Source organism: Armigeres subalbatus, chromosome 1 (assembly GCF_024139115.2).
Source record: "Armigeres subalbatus isolate Guangzhou_Male chromosome 1, GZ_Asu_2, whole genome shotgun sequence".
In the NCBI taxonomy this organism is placed as follows: domain Eukaryota; kingdom Metazoa; phylum Arthropoda; class Insecta; order Diptera; family Culicidae; genus Armigeres; species Armigeres subalbatus.
The window spans coordinates 286,535,129-286,551,180 of NC_085139.1; the positions used below are offsets into that span (position 1 = coordinate 286,535,129).

Below are 16,052 nucleotides of genomic sequence, written 5' to 3' on the forward strand. Positions count from 1 at the left end.
GTCTTCGGTTCGGAACAGTTTTCAGAGTGATTCCTTTGGCTGACTTTGGAGTGTATTTTTCCTAGGTCTTCCCGTAAAAAAATCGCAATAACCACCGAAAGTGTTGAATTCCTTGTACAGAAGAATCCAACAGCTACCTAATTTGAAACTGAACGCAAATTCAGCATTTGACTTTGGTGTAGGTGCAGTTGCGAAACGAAACATTCACCGTGAAACAGTTTCAAAATCGCGTTCGCTGCGGGTCCGTTTCGTCGTCGTCGTCGGGGACCGTTGTTGTGCGTGTGCGCAAGTCTGCTACACCAAGGAAGGAGGAAAAAATTGATCTCTTGTCAGAAAAAAAAAATACCACACAAAGTGGAGCTCAGTGGAGGAAAAAACGTCGATTGACAATCATCCGAATTTTGTTTCCAAAGTATGGTGGAAAATCTGCGGCACCCTTGAATAGTGATTGTGTATTTGTGGCCGCCTGCGGAATCGGGAACCGGTGGATTATGCTGGATGTGTTCCCGATTGGAGTAAACTCGGGAAAATGCCTGTAAGTAAGCTAGAAGTGAATCCCGATCTATCGAGGGCGGAGGGGGAGCTCCAACAGTGAGAGTGAAAATGTTTTTGGGTTTTGAAACAGTGCGCGGAAGACGGGAGAAACGACGACGGGATATACTCAAAGATGGCCGAATTCAAAAACAGAAATAGGAAGAAAATCATCCACCGTTTGCCACTTAGCTGGGTACTGAGTGGTTCCGAATGGCAGAAATCGGTCCCAATGACGTGATTCGCGAAGACGCGAATTTTTATGGCTGTCCGGTGTAAATGGATGTCAATGCCTTGAAGAAATTGTTTGCGGGGGCGAATGTGTCTCATTAGGTGCGAGGGAGCGGGCCCCACCCTCGTCGCACTAATTTGTTTCTCGCCAGTGACTAGACTTGCAAAATCAACTGGATGATGTTTACTATTCTTCAATCTGAGAAAAGCACTGATCATATTTTTATGTACGAAGTGAGTTGTCGGATAACGATAGATTTTATTCTTAAAGAAGTGAGAAACTGCTAAATTATCAAGAGTTCCGAAGGTTTTTTTTTTTTTAATTTTGGATATCAATAATTTAATGAGACACTTCTCTAAAGCCTTTGATACATTTGAAGTTTATCAGTTGGTGAATGAAAATGCGAGTTCGTAAAAAATATTTAGCGGAATAAAAACGATCAAAATGATGTAGGGGAAATGACGGCTTTGGCAGGTTTTGTTCTATTATTGTCAGGGGGTTATTGTTGACCAAATTTTATGAAATTTGGCCGCAATATTCTTTGATATGCAAATAATGTTTAGGCCAAATTTGAGCATAATTAGTTATACAAAAACCCCCTGACAAGGATAGAACAAAACCTGCCAAAGCCATAATTTCCCCTAGTTTTGAAGACCGTGGAATGCAAAACGATTCGAAAAATTTCGTTAGCTAGGTAGATGTGGTAGACATGAATTATTAAATTAAGTTCAGATCAGATTTCGGCAAATAGGGGCAAAGGCAAATAAATAACGCATTATTATCGGAACACCGATTATTTCTTTAACCATACTATTATTTTATTTATGTATTCAGACTAAGGCTGGAATTGACTCTAAAAAAACATAAAAGTTGAATATTGTGCTGCAAGATCGAAAGTGATCCAAAGGTATATTTATTATCACTATTTATTGAGATCAACATTTACAGACTAACTTAGCACTAATTATAGTATAAAACTTCATAAAAAATACATTTTCATACTTATTTATTGTAGGGATTGAGACGGGTATAATAAAATAAATATAAACTGAATAAGAGGGCATATATTGGACCAGTGCCAGATGTGTGAGTGATAGATGAGCGGAGTTAGCCGTCAGTTTTGTGATGTATTTCGCGGGAAGAAGTAATGCTTCCGAACTGCAGCGGATCGGGCAGCAACTGGAGTTGGCTGCTTCGGATGAAGCCGTCTCCTCCGAACACGAAAGTTATTAAGGATGAGCATCATAGAAGCCAAATTTAAAAGTACTCGCGTTTTCGAGGGCACACCACTCAATACGGAATACTTTTTACACTCTTACTTTTTACACTTTCACACTCTGGAAATATTTCCGCCTCCGGCGGAACTGCAATTACCAGATAATGTTTATCCAGTTTTCCGCGAGCGGTAATGGCCGCCAGCTTGCCTGCGGGTTAGTCTCTGGTTTGACATTTCTGGAGGTCAACTGCACCCACCGCTCCGAACATTCTGACCAATGTGGCATAAAAGAAGGTGCTGATTAAGTGAATGCAAGCCTTTTTATATACCACATTGACCAAAATGCTCGAACGGTGGGTGCAGTTGACCTCCACAAACGTCAAATCAGAGACTAACCCGCATTCAAGCTGGCGGCCATTACCGCTCGCGGAAAACTGGATTCCCAGCAGGCAAGTGGACCTAACTAAATTAACTCTAAAAGAAGTCGATCGTCGAAGACATGCTCTCGAGCATTGCGCGCTTCTTTGGACCTCTAGCGGCTCAAAGAGGAAAAAGGTCTGAAGAAAGAATTCATCGGAAGAAAGTACGCAATTTTGCAAGCCCAGCTTGAAGAGGATGGAGAAGGCAGCAGCAGTAGCAGCAAGACACATCGTTCGTCGCACGGCAGTTCGCAGAGAACCCACGATTGTCCCGACTACGAGCACCACCGGACCAAAAACCATTCCCGTGAGTACTGAGTCCCGGACCGGCACTAAACCCAAAAGCGTTCCAGTGCTTCCAGTGACAACCAGTGAAGTCACTGAGAACGAACCGATTGTGCTCGATGTACCTTTTGTTCCTATTTACACCAACCAGGTAAGTCAAGCCGCACCGATCAAAAAGCCAAGCAGAATCTACAGGCTAAAAATAATGCGCACACAACTGTGGATACAACGAACGACTGTGCTGGAGCGACAGGTGGATACAGAACATATTCGACGGATCATCATGCGTTCGCGACGACAAAAGATGTTTTAGTTACAAGATAAAGTTTGTTGCTGTCTTCGCTGTCCGGAACATCTTTTGCCGGCGATGAAAGGGGAGCTAAATGTCAAAGAAGGAAAATCCATACGATTTAACAGCTTGATACCCAACATGTTCCGGACAGCAGAACAAAGGGAACCGAAGCGACAATCTTTATCTAGTAACTAAAACATCTTTTGCGACGACGGCGACACGTACACCGGAAAGTTTGATGAAGCAGTTACGTGATCTTCAGCTGCAGTGTGACAGCCTGCAAGAGCAGTTGGCTGCGACGACAACTCGTCAAATTGAAAACGCTGGCTGGAGGTCTTCAAGATCATCTTTCGAATCCCTTACTGCTTCAGGAGCTGGTAAGCAAGCTTCCAGCTACACTCAAGCTTAACTGGTCACTTTTCAAACGCCAGCACCTCATCGTCGACCTGACCACATTCGGGTCTTATATGAAACAGATCGTGACAGCCGCAAGTGATTTGGCTTTTATGAATGAGGTAGAGGTAGAGGGACATCGAAGCAAGCATGTGAACGAATGTGAACGCACATGTTGCAGAGGAAAAAAGAGGAGACACTGTGCCCAAGTGTGATCGCCAGGCAAGGCAGCAGAAGCCGTGTGTTGGTTGCCAGAAGGTTGGTCACAGGATCAAGGACTGTCACAGTTTCTGCAAGCTAAATTTCGACGATCGATGAAAAATTGTTTAGGAGAAATATCTGTGCCGTCGTTGTCTAGGTTTCTACGGGAAATTCCCATGTAAGGCGAGCAATTGCGGAGTGAGCACAGTCGCTGTTCAAGACAATTCGAACGTTTGCCTTTCTTGGAGTGACCGGTGACGTACACCCACTCTGCCTGCAGTAGACAAGCGGTGTCGAACGTGTGGAGAACGAATCCCAGATGATCAAGTTGCAGATTTCGGAAGAAACAAATTCCACGCGCCTCGAATTAAAGGAAGTGCACACCGTCAAAAATCTTAACCTCCCAGTTCAATCGTTGGACTTCAGCGAACTTTGCAAACAGTTCCCATACCTTCAAGGCCTGCCAATCCGTAGCTACACTAAAGCTGTTCCCACAATTCTAATCGGTTTAGACAATTCGTTCGTCATGGCGACACGAAAAAGCAGGGAAGGAGCCAAGGGAAACCCAATCGCTGCTAAAACCAGGCTAGGATGGGCGGTATACGGAACAACGTCTGCTTCTAATGTTCCATCGACACATCAGTTGTTCCACATCTCTGCTCATTCGCCCGATCAAGTGCTTCATGAACTGGTAAAGGATTTTTTCGCGTTGGAAAGTGTTGGTTCTGCAGCCTCTACTATTGAAAGCGAAGAGGACAAACGTACCAAGAGGATTCTCGAAACTACTACCATGCGAATGCCAACAGGAAGGTTCCAAACAGGCTTGCTGTGGAAATATGACAATATTAATTTTCCAAACAGCCGACCAATGGCTGAAAAGCGATTTCGCTGCCTTGAACGTCGACAAGCATCGAAACCCGAACTGCAAGAAAAGGTGAGAACCCAGATCATCGATTACCAAGTCAAAGGATACGCTCATAGGGCACATTCGGAGGAGTTGGCTAGCTTCAATCCCAAACGGACCTGGTACCTGCCATTGAACGTTGTGACAAACGCAAGGAAGCCGAATAATGGGCCAAACAGAATGCATACGTTTGCGTGCATTTTGACAGTTTCCCCATGGGAAAACTGTCAAACCGCACGCAAACATATCCATTGTGTTTGGCCCATAAGGTTCGGTTGGTGTGGGATGCGGCTTCTAAAGTACAAGGTCAATCGTTCAACTCTGCTCTTCTGGCTGGGCCTGATCTTCTCGCACCTCTTCCAGCAGTTCTAAGCTCGTTTCGACAGTTTGAGGTGGCCATCAGCGCTAATATTTGTGAAATGTTTCACTAGATTATTATCCGACTTGAAGACAGATCTGCTCAACTATTACTTGGCCGTGATGATCCCCCTAAATCGTTTGAAGTATTTGTAATGGACGAAATCGAAACGCCGAGGAATTTTCTGAACAGTTCCCACGAGCAGTCGAAGCAATCACAAAAAATCACTACGTGGACGACTTTCTTTGCAGTGTACATACAGAGGAAGAAGCTATAGAACTAGCGGAGCAGGTCAGGCTAATACACTCCAAGGCCGGGTTCACCCTCAGACACTGGCTGTCCAATTCGTGTGAAGTTCTAACACGGGTCGGAGGGCATCCAACAGAATCACCGAAGAAAGCTTTAATCGACAGGTCTGCTGCCTGCGAACGTGTGCTCGACATGACTTGGATGCCAGAACAAGATGTGTTTGTTTTACAAGGAGTTTTCAAGGAGGAAATACAAAAGCTTCTACAAGATGGTGTTATTCCTACGAAGAGAGAAGTATTGCGCGTTGTGATGAGTATCTTCGATCCCATTGGACTGGTAGCCGTTTTTGTTGTTCACGGAAAAGTGCTCGTGCAGCACATTTGGCTGGGACGTTCGTATTCCAGACGAACTTGTTGAGAAGTGGTTCCGAAGGATCAAGCTATTGGAGCAGATAGAATTCATTGACATTCCACGATGCTACCTTCCGGGCTACTCTATCGACGATTACCGCTCAGTGGAGTTACACATTTTCGTCGACGAGAATCGTGGAAAAAACGAGAGTTCGTTGCGCCCTGGTGTCGGCGAAAACAAAGGAAGCTCCTTTGAAACTTGTCCATTCCGAGGCTAGAACTGTCAGCAGCCGTTCTTGGTGCAAGGTTATCGAAATCCGTAGTGGAGAACCACACGCTTCTAATCAATCGCAAAGGGTTTTGGAGTGATTCTTATCCGTTCCTTTCTTTGTTGCGGTCGGACCCCCGCAAGTACCGTCAACTGGGGGGAAGATGATCATTTTTAAGACAAAACATGCAATAACAATGTGTGTTTACATTTTAAATCGAAACAAATATTTTCAAAACATGTACTGCTATACGTTGCAATAATCAACAACTTTAGTTTTCTGAAATGCGTTCGCATTTATTAAAATAAATTAAATTATCACACATTTTTTGAGTAATCTGGTTTGGGGTGAAGTTGATCAAGACAGCTCTACTAAAATCATTTTGACCTAGTAGTCAAAATACACTAGGTTTTTTGTATGAATGTTGAATTTCCTACGTAAAAAAGTCTACGAAGTCAATATCTGAAACGAAAATAGCGTCATTTATGACTATCTCTTTCTTTCTTCCTCAAAATACATTTTCATGATTATAATCGAAAAACTCGTATTTCTACCTAGTGGTAACATTACTTGAACTGAGAATATTGTTGACTACCGTTTCATAAAAAAATTTGGCACTTTTGACTGACACATCAAATGATCATCTTCACCTCAATGATCATCTTCCCCCCAGTTGACGGTACCGGCAATTTGTTGGTTTCAGACTGACGGAAATCCACGAGCTAACACAGGCTGATGAGTGGCGCTGGGTACCATCTCGTTCAAACGACGAGGCCACCAAATGGGGCAAAGGGCCGAATATCGCCTCCGACAGTCGTTGGTTGCTAGCTCCAGAGTTCCTATACCAACCTCCCGAAAAGTGACCCAAGCAATCACCGAAAATATCTGCGACAGAAGAGGAGCTTCGACTGCCCCCCCTCCCTGCATCAAGGCGTCGTCGCAGATAAACTGGTGCAGTTTGGAAGATTCTCAAAATGGGAACGTCTCATTCGTGCGGTGGCCTACGTTCACCGATTCATCAACAATCTCCGCTGTAGAATTGAGAAGCAAGCTTCAGAAATAACGGAGTGGCTAAACCGGGACGAAATGCTCAAAGCTGAGTCCACTATTTTCAAGCAAATCCAAGCAGAATCCTACTGAGATGAGCTCATACTATCCTCAAAAGAAACCGAGAGCTGTCCGCTGGAGAGAGGTTGAAAATCGAGAAGGCTAGCAGGATGTACAAACTTTTCCCTTTTTTTGACGAACAGGAAGTCATATGGATGGACGGTGTATTTTCAAGCGCACAGCAGGTTTCGTTCAACTTCAAGTTTTCCGTGATCCTGCCCAAAGGACACGATGGCACTGCAACGGTGAAACTGCGGTGAATGAAATGCGCTAGAAGTATCATGTGTCAGAAATGAGAGTTGCCTTCAAGCAAGCCGGAAAGCAGTGTCAGTGGTGCGAGATCTACAAAGCAAGCCCGAGTGTCCCAAGAATGGCTAGGACACTATCCCATGTTCGGCCATTTACCTATGTCGTCGTGAACTACTTCGGGCCCATGTTGATCAAGCAAGGACGAAGCGAAGTGAAGCGATGCATCTTGAGGTAGTGCACAATCTTACCACGGATTCTTGCAAGATGACGGTTAGGCGGTTCATCGCACGGAGGGGGATTTTCAGCTATCGGGGAACCAACTTCGTGGGTGCAAGCCGCGATCTGAAGGAAGAGCTGAAGAGAATCATCAGTAACCTAGTAACGAAAATTTGTCATACCCTTATTACCTTTTCATAATACAATCACACCCAGCCCTTTTTATCTAGTATCTTTGATCAAATGTTTTAATATTTTTTTTTCCATTTTCCGGTTAATTTGATACCAATCCGTTTGGGTTTAAAGGGTTTCCACCTGTGTACTGTGCCTGGGAGTTGGATGATGCTGATGATCGAGAGTGTTTGAACCATTTTGACCCGCCTTTAGAGAAGAGTCTCAGCCGGACTCAAACGCACGTCAGCAGTCTCCCCTGTCGCGGGAGTGGCGCATAAGCTGCTGAACGGTAATGGGTACAAATAGCTTCGTTTAAACCTTGCCAGTACGTTCAATAATACGGATACGCAGTGGCGTTCAATCCTCCATCGACACCGCATATGGGGGGTCATGAGAACGCATGGTCCGGTCGGTCAAAAGCGCACTGGCATCAATTTCCATAGGAGGCAAGCCGGACGACGAAACCCTTTGCACGTTTCTAATCGAGGCTGAATCAATAGTTAACTCGAGACCACTCACCTACCTGCCAATCAAGTCCGAGGAGCAACAAGCACTTTCCCCTAATTGCTTCCTGATGCTCAATACCAGCGGAGTAAATCAGCCGGCAAGGGGGCCAATCAATGAATGTTCGGCAGCGCGGTACAAGTGGGACATGTGCAAACAACTGCTGGACAGGTTCTGGGGTTGCTGAATCAAGGAATATCTCCCTACGATCACCAGGTGTACGAAATGGTTCAAGGATCACAAGCCCGTTGAAGTTAGAGATTTGGTAGTTGTAGTCGAAGACCGTATCCGGAATGGGTGGCTGAGAGGACGTGTGCTACGTGTGTTTCCGGGACGTGACGGGCGCGTACGGAATGCTGAAGTGGAGACAGAGACATGGTTCGGTCAATCGCCAATCTGGCGGTTCTGAAGGTCGGTAGTACCGCTGAAGATAATTTCGAGCAATACGGGTCGGAGGTTGTTACGAACGGCGAGAAACCAGCCCGGTGCGAAAGGGTCACTCGATCCACTCGCAGCAGAAAGCAGTGAATGTTATCGTATCTATGCGTCACGACTGTCATACGGGAGCTTGTTATATCTACCTATAGAAATATTCACATACGGAAACGGAAATAAATGTGTCGCTCCATATTTTTTCAAACCGTAAAGCACTTCTGAAACAGGCATTAGGCAAAAGTCATTGCCGCATAGCGGGGCAGGCATTGAGATGCACCAAGAAACCAAGGCAAAAATTCACTGTTTTTGGCAGAAATTACGAGAAAGGCCGCTGCTCGAAACAGCACACCCGTTGAACAAGAGCAAGGAAAGTCGCAAAGCTGCTACTGGGGTGGAAACAGACATAAGCAGAAAAACAAAGTAAAAATAAAGAAAAAAAAAATCTCTATGTGTTGTAGAGTACATGGCAACGACATATACTTCAAAATTTCAATCTATTCTTTTACCATCTGCGCATTTGTATCCCCGATGACAATCTTTACATCGTGTGTTGGGCCTTATCAAGGCTCTCATAGAACTCATCCTTCACGTCATCAGGCTTATCCTTCGTAGGGGCATAGATGCTGATCAGGCTATAGTTGAAGAATTTGCCCTTCATCCTCAACACGCAAATGCGGTCGCTTATCGGCTTCCACCGGATAACACGCTTCATCTGCTTCCGATCACCATGAAGCCAACTGCACTTTCTGCTCTGTCACCGCCGCTATAGTAGATGTGGTACTTGAATGAAGTATTCCCTAAGAGACTCACCGCCCGGAGTTCACGTTTTCCAGTGCTGGGCCACCGTATTTCCTGGATTGCTGCCACACTCACGCTGACCTTCTGTAGCTCACGAATTAGGAGGCCAACACGTGCAGATTTATTCAAAGTTCTCACGTTCCAAGATTCGACTTCCCAATCGTTGTCCTTTATTCGTTGCAGGGTCTGTTGCCGTTGAATCAATCCGTTTGCTCTACTTTTGATTTCTCGATGCTGACAATGTTACAACTTTTTGTTTTGGGTGAAAACAAAAACGAAAAAGCTAGAGGCAATCTGGATGTCACAACAGGAGCCAAACCGAGCAATGATTAAGGTACAGTGGGGCAAGTGGGTAAAGGAAATCGTATATTTCATGTTCATCAAGTCATAAAAGTTGAATATAATATTGGAATTGATCATATTTATGACATAACGAATCATCTATCCAATCTTTATATGCCTGCGAACAAGATTTTTGAAAAATACTTTTAGGATACAAAATATGTGGAAAACAAAAAAATTACCCCACATGTGGGGTAAGTGAAAAAATGATTTTAAAAGAGGATTTTTCAATATAAGAACACATTTTCTGATCATATATTTCATGCAAATGATAATTATACTGAATAGAACATAACTGCATGTGATCTGTTGTGATGCTTTTTGACACTTCATGAAAGTCAAAGGGCACTAGAGTGGATCCATTAAATATTTTTTATGTTTTTATGTTTTCTTTACTTGAATTTTTTGAGATCTAATATTTCATCTCCATTTGTGTCTAATACTACTTTCTATTTCAGGTTTATAGCAGGTTTATAGTAAGATAATGAACCTTGGCGATAATGCAGAGAAATTATCTTTGAAATATTCATCTAATAGCCTATTCAGATTACGCCATTAATGACATAATAATTGGCGTTTCAGGGTAAATACGCTTTATGATGTCATTATTTACGTAATATTCCATACATTTTGCGCTGTCGAAAGATACCCACTGAAAAGAATTTATTACGAACAATTATTACGAGAGAGCTTTCGTTCTAACTGGAATGCAGGGAGAAATTCAACAAAACAAAACTGACAAGCGTCACGCTCTCTTTGCCAGAGAGAAAATTCTCTCTGTTTTCATTTCGTTTCGTAGTTGACAGTCATGCTCTTTCTGTCGCAGCAGGGTCGAATGCATGTTAGAGCACCTCCACGGGTGTCCTCATCGCTATTCTTATTATAGCGCCCCTTCTTGAGTGCTATTTTAGGATAGCGCCCCATCTTCCCACCGGTGGTTTCTATTTTAGGTATAGCGACTTCATAAACATATTGAGTTTTCACCGGGCGTTGCTAAAAGTTGCCTTCTTCTTCTTCATTGACTTTACATTTCAACTGAAACTTGGCCTGCTTTTCAGCTTAGTATTCTATTAGCATTTCCTCGGTCAATAACTGGAAGCTTTTCTACGCCCGGCATTGCATGAGAATGTATTTTGAGGGCAAGTACAATATTGGATATACTACGCCCAGGGAGTCGAGAATGTTTCCCACATGAAAACATCCTTGAGCAGATCGAGAATAGAACTCGGAATTGGCAATCTTGTTGGCTTGTGAAACTAACTGGAGGCCCAAAGAAGAACTAAAATATATTTCAATGAACTTTACTAATAATATAGTTATTCCTTCTAAAACTCCTTCATGCCAGGATTTTTTCTCGAGGATTTTTTCTTGCAATCGAAAAAAATCCTCCTGCAAGAAGATTCAAAGGAAGGCTTCCACAAATTTATTCTGAAGTGTCTTCTGAAGTAATTTTTGTAAGAAAATACGGAGAAAAATTGTCCTGGGAAAACTTGAAAAGTTTTCGTGTGAAACCATGGTATAAATTGTATGGCAACCCAATTAAATAATACTTAGTATAGTAGAAAGGCAAAAAACTAAAACAATTCTGAGGGAAGCTGGAAGTACTTCAACAGAAAGATACAACAGCTTTCTTGATAGAAAGCCGTCTGAGAAAGAAAGAAGGAACTCAAAGATTGCTGCGGGAACTTCTGGCGAAATCTCCCAGGGATTCCTAGATGAATATCCAAGGAAAATCCTGAATGAATAAAAGAAAAAAAGAGGAACTTGTGGAAGATTTTCAGTGGAACTCCTGGAAGAACATACTTATCAATTAGTAACGAAAGCTTTTGAGGTATTCCTGAAAGACTATTGGAGTAATTTGCAGAAGAAAAACAATCAGATTTTTCCAAGGATTTTTCACGAATAACCTTTGAATATATTGGTCCCTGGTGGGCGCCGGTGCGCATTGCTCCTCGTTGTATCTAATCCATTATTGTGATTACTTCTTCGCGAAACAAACATACCAACACTGGTGGAGTTAAACTGGGGCACAATGGGGCACGTTACCCATTAAATTGAATATTTTCCTTGCTATTTAATAATACGTAATAATACCTACATATACTTCTGCCATAATCGTTAAAAAAAAACAACAGATTTCCCGCAAAATATTATCAATACCAAAGTGACGTTTCACAAAATAGCACCCCAGTGCGGGGCGCTAAATTTGGAAACTCACGGTTAAATTTAAGTTGCGTTCTTATTTTACATCCCCGTTTAGATACCATCGGTGTAGAAGTGGGTCCCTATATAAGGCCCGGAAATAGCGATAGGGCCCCAGATGGGGACTCCCGTGGAGGTGCTCTTAGATGGAAATCTTCTGAGCGCTGAAGAATAACTCGGATTGTGATGGTTTTGTGGAAAGCATTTTATATGATGAAAAATAATGATGATAATTATTTATTCTCCACTTATTCAACATGAATTGTTTAAAAAACAGATGCTCTCTAGAATTAACATGAAGTATTTAACTTAAACCTAGATTTAATAGAACAAATCGAATAAATTTTCAAAGTTCAAGGGCCAATGCGGAAGACAATTTAAAACGTAGGAATGGTTGTAAAACGAATATATTTGATGAATAAACATGATTTCATAAATTGTTTCAATTCTGCTCCTTGAATGGCTTAATATACTTTGGATTTCAACATTTTTCACGTGGGGCAACTGTACGATTTGAATGGGATGTATATATAAAGTAGAATAACCTATAATATGCATTAATTCATCCAAAATCCAGTTTAAATTATATCACATTCACACGATTCGATTTTGTTAGAAGCTGTATTATTGATTGTCGAGTAGAACGCAATGGTTCAGTTTCCATTTTGAAAAAATTAAATTGCTGAGTTGCCCTTCATACATGGAGATACTGGTGGAAATACATTTTAGTTCGATAATATTTCTTGAAAATTGGTCCAATCGTCCTTTTTTATTTATTTGTGAGAATTCCCAAAAGTATCTAAATTTTTCTATCAAATCTCCGTTCGATCATAGTACAGAATCAAAATACTTTTTAAATTTAAAAATAAATTGAGGAATAGTCTGATTCCCCGAATAACGGCGCACCCAACTAATGAATGTAGCTTCGCTCATTATCCTTAATGAGAGCTTCAAATATTCTTCGAAAATCCCTTTTCATATTTTTTTTTCGTAGAAACTTTGTTCAGAAAAAAATGTTCAATTGTCGCCACACAAATGCTTGATTTCGCAAATTAAATTTTAAAACTCTCCTTGAATTCAACCCTGTATTAGCGTGCAAATGAGGAAACATGGAAACGTCAAGACATATTATCTTGCTGCAGTCTGAACACCTCGTAATAATTGGATACCCTCTCACTTAACAAAGTCATAAATAGCCCAATCTGAATAGGCTATAACCTGGAATCATATTGTGTTTCATTAACAATCCACTTATGATTTCAGTAGAAGAGTCTACATTAACAAATAAATAAATTTCAATTGAATAAATCATAATTGTTGATATATTTGCAATAGTAGTGATTCTTGTATTTAAACTATATAAAAAAACATTTTTTCACGAATTATTTATCAAACATGGATTATTTAAAACACTGACACGCTTGGCACTTTGGGTTCCTGATTTAGTATTACCACGTATCACTGTAATAACCAAAAACCTTCGAATAAGTTCGAATTGGTATCATTTGTTTACATACGCTTAATAGAAATTATTCGTGTTTGGAAAAATGAAGAAATGCATTCTGTGTCGGAAAATTTTCACTTGCCCCACTCGTGGTAAAAAACAGGCAAAGCTACAAAATTTTTTTTCAAAATTTATGATGTTCATATCAATATTTTTGTGGCTGGAATTCAAAACTACAAAGAAAACCAACTTATCAATGCACTAATTGAATGTGTTATGGAATCCAACATAAAAAAAAATATTTGTATTTATTGACACGCAAAACAAGTTGTGCAAAAGATAAACTTGAAAGGTTAATAAACTTTTACTCTCGCATGTTAAAATGGTTCATTATTTCATATTTCACTTATTCAACGCATTGATTTGAAGGGCCTTGATTGTGAAGTGAAATTGAATAATTCTGTGCTTCATCAGTAAAATACTTGCGTTTTTTTCACTTACCCCATTTACCCACTTACCCCACTGTACCTTACTTTTATAACAAGTAGTCATGAAAAATCATCAGGAAAAATCCGTCGCACGTCAAGGTTCGAAAGTAAAAACGCAATTGTCCCCTTTACAGTTTCCCTGCCACATATGGAAGAATCAGAAATCAAGTCGGAACAATCCGGAAATTCGGCAAAACTCAATGTACAGCCGAAATTAGAATAAAAATTGAACCTTGCGTCAAAATTTCATCAAGATTAGACAAAACTTAAAAAGCTATGATTCCTTTTGTGTGCAAATACGTGAAGCTACGATACGATATATAAGGTTTGATTATGAATGTAACTTTTGCACGTGTTATGCTACTGACGACATAATCATTTAAAAAATTCTAATTATCCATATGGATAAGAACAGTTCCGTCACATCGCAGGTGAGTTATTTAAACTTTTTAGTAGCCAAATCAGTAACAAAATGAGTGTAGGATTCGCTCCTAAAAAGAGTCACTCCGCTAGAGTCAATAAATCTCGACTCGGTTTTGAATGGCTTGTCGCGGGTGTTCTTCGGCGCTATAGTGCTGCTCTTTGCTGCGTGCGGTACACAGTCTTTTCACTTTTATTTTCATTGTTTGAAGGGTGGCTAGGGGGTAGCGCCTCTAGTCCACTTGCTTGTGGATATCATTGAGGACAGTGAAAGGGAAAGATAGGAAACGCAGCACCTCACCCCAATGAATTGTGTTGTTTATTTTTTCGCCACCCGGGCCCAACCCGCGGTGGTGACGAATAAAGTAGATAAGTATCAGCAATGTCTTACGTTCATTGCTGTTGTTGCACGAAGAAATGTGATACGGTGCATTTGGTTTTGCAATTTGCGCAATAGGGCGGAAGTGAGTGCGTTCCATTTCTGAAAATTTGTTTTATTCATTTTTATTCATGTTATCTCGGCTAGGTGGAAAGTGACATAACTTGTTACTTGGTGTGTCAGTAGGGTCACTTGTTCCTATTCAGGTTACAAAAATAGCACCCATCTGTCTGGTCTAGGCACCACCACTGCCCATGATCACATAGTTGACGTATAAGCCAAAATGACCAAAACACACTTTTTTGCGGATATGGATTCTTCGTACGATTATACATATGCTCCATGAAAAAATATTCATGTTTTGTTCGGAAACATTCGAGCTATGGCGATATTTGTTTTTGAAAAACTGGTCATTTGATCGCATAAGTTGACGTACCTCCATTACCTGTTGCAATATGAAGCAAAAACCTGTCTCAAATTTTTTCGACATTCACAATCCACTAATTAAGCATAACAGAGGTTTTCGTTTTACTTTGTCGTATTTCAGGACTACTTTATGATTTGGGCGTAACTGATTTTGTAATTAAAAATTAATATGCAAGTTCCTGCTAAAGCAAGCATTTCTTGTAAAATCCACGGTATAATCCGACACAATAAGCTTTCATCCATCGAGGTGTAGCTCTGGAGATAAACGTTTACATTCTTTTGAATCAATAAAATAATGTTTGTTTGCTAAATATTGTCGCCAAAAATTTTGATTTAAGACAATCGCGATCATTTAAAAGGAAGTATAATATAAAAGAGAGTGAAAATCCATTAATTATGTAACGCAATGATTAGCCATTTGTGTCACACTTTTTTTTAGAAGCATATCAAAATTTGTGTATGGGAAATCATTGTCTTGTTCTTGTTGTTGACATTACATCCCCACACTGGGACAGAGCCGCCTCGCAGCTTAGTGTTCATTAAGCACTTCCACAGTTATTAACTGCGAGGTTTCTAAGCCAAATTACCATTTTTGCATTCGTATATCATGAGGCTAACACGATGATACTTTTATGCCCAGGGAAGTCGAGACAATTTCCAATCCGAAAATTGCCTAGATCGGCACCGGGAATCGAACCCAGCCACCCTCAGCATGGTCTTGCTTTGTAGCCACGCGTCTTACCGCACGGCTAAAGAAGGCCCTAAGGGAAATCATACTTATCTAAATCCCCATTCCTCCTCTAAAGTGTAGTAATTTATGGGTATTTTCTAAAAGTGCTTATCAGAACCAAAATCTAGTTTCATTTTTTGCGTGGCAGGAGAGGTCTGCCACTGAGGACTTAACACATAAGAATTAGTGCGTGTAAAATGGCTTTTTCTTTGTACCTCAGCTTGATAATATATTGGTATGTATATCTCGAGCACATTTACCGGGAAGGGTCCTAATATATTCCACGGCTGTTATTTTAGTTTTTACAATTGCAATGCAATTCTTATTTATGTTTTTCATTACCTTACTCGGACAGAACTGAACTATAAAACATGATATTGACTTTGATGTAGGATTCAAAAGAGCAGGCAAAAATATCAACAAAAATATGCACCGAAGT

General features: G+C 41.1%; 1 protein-coding gene across 2 annotated transcripts in view; it reads left to right on the top strand.

The window, feature by feature from the left end:
* The window catches only part of LOC134207685 (adenomatous polyposis coli protein-like), a 49,152-nt gene continuing 33,100 nt past the window's right edge, over positions 1-16,052 (top strand). For both annotated transcript variants that reach the window (XM_062683480.1, XM_062683481.1), the window contains exon 1: positions 1-535. The gene's annotated coding sequence lies outside the window, so the exon portion shown is untranslated. The remainder of the gene's footprint in view (positions 536-16,052) is intronic.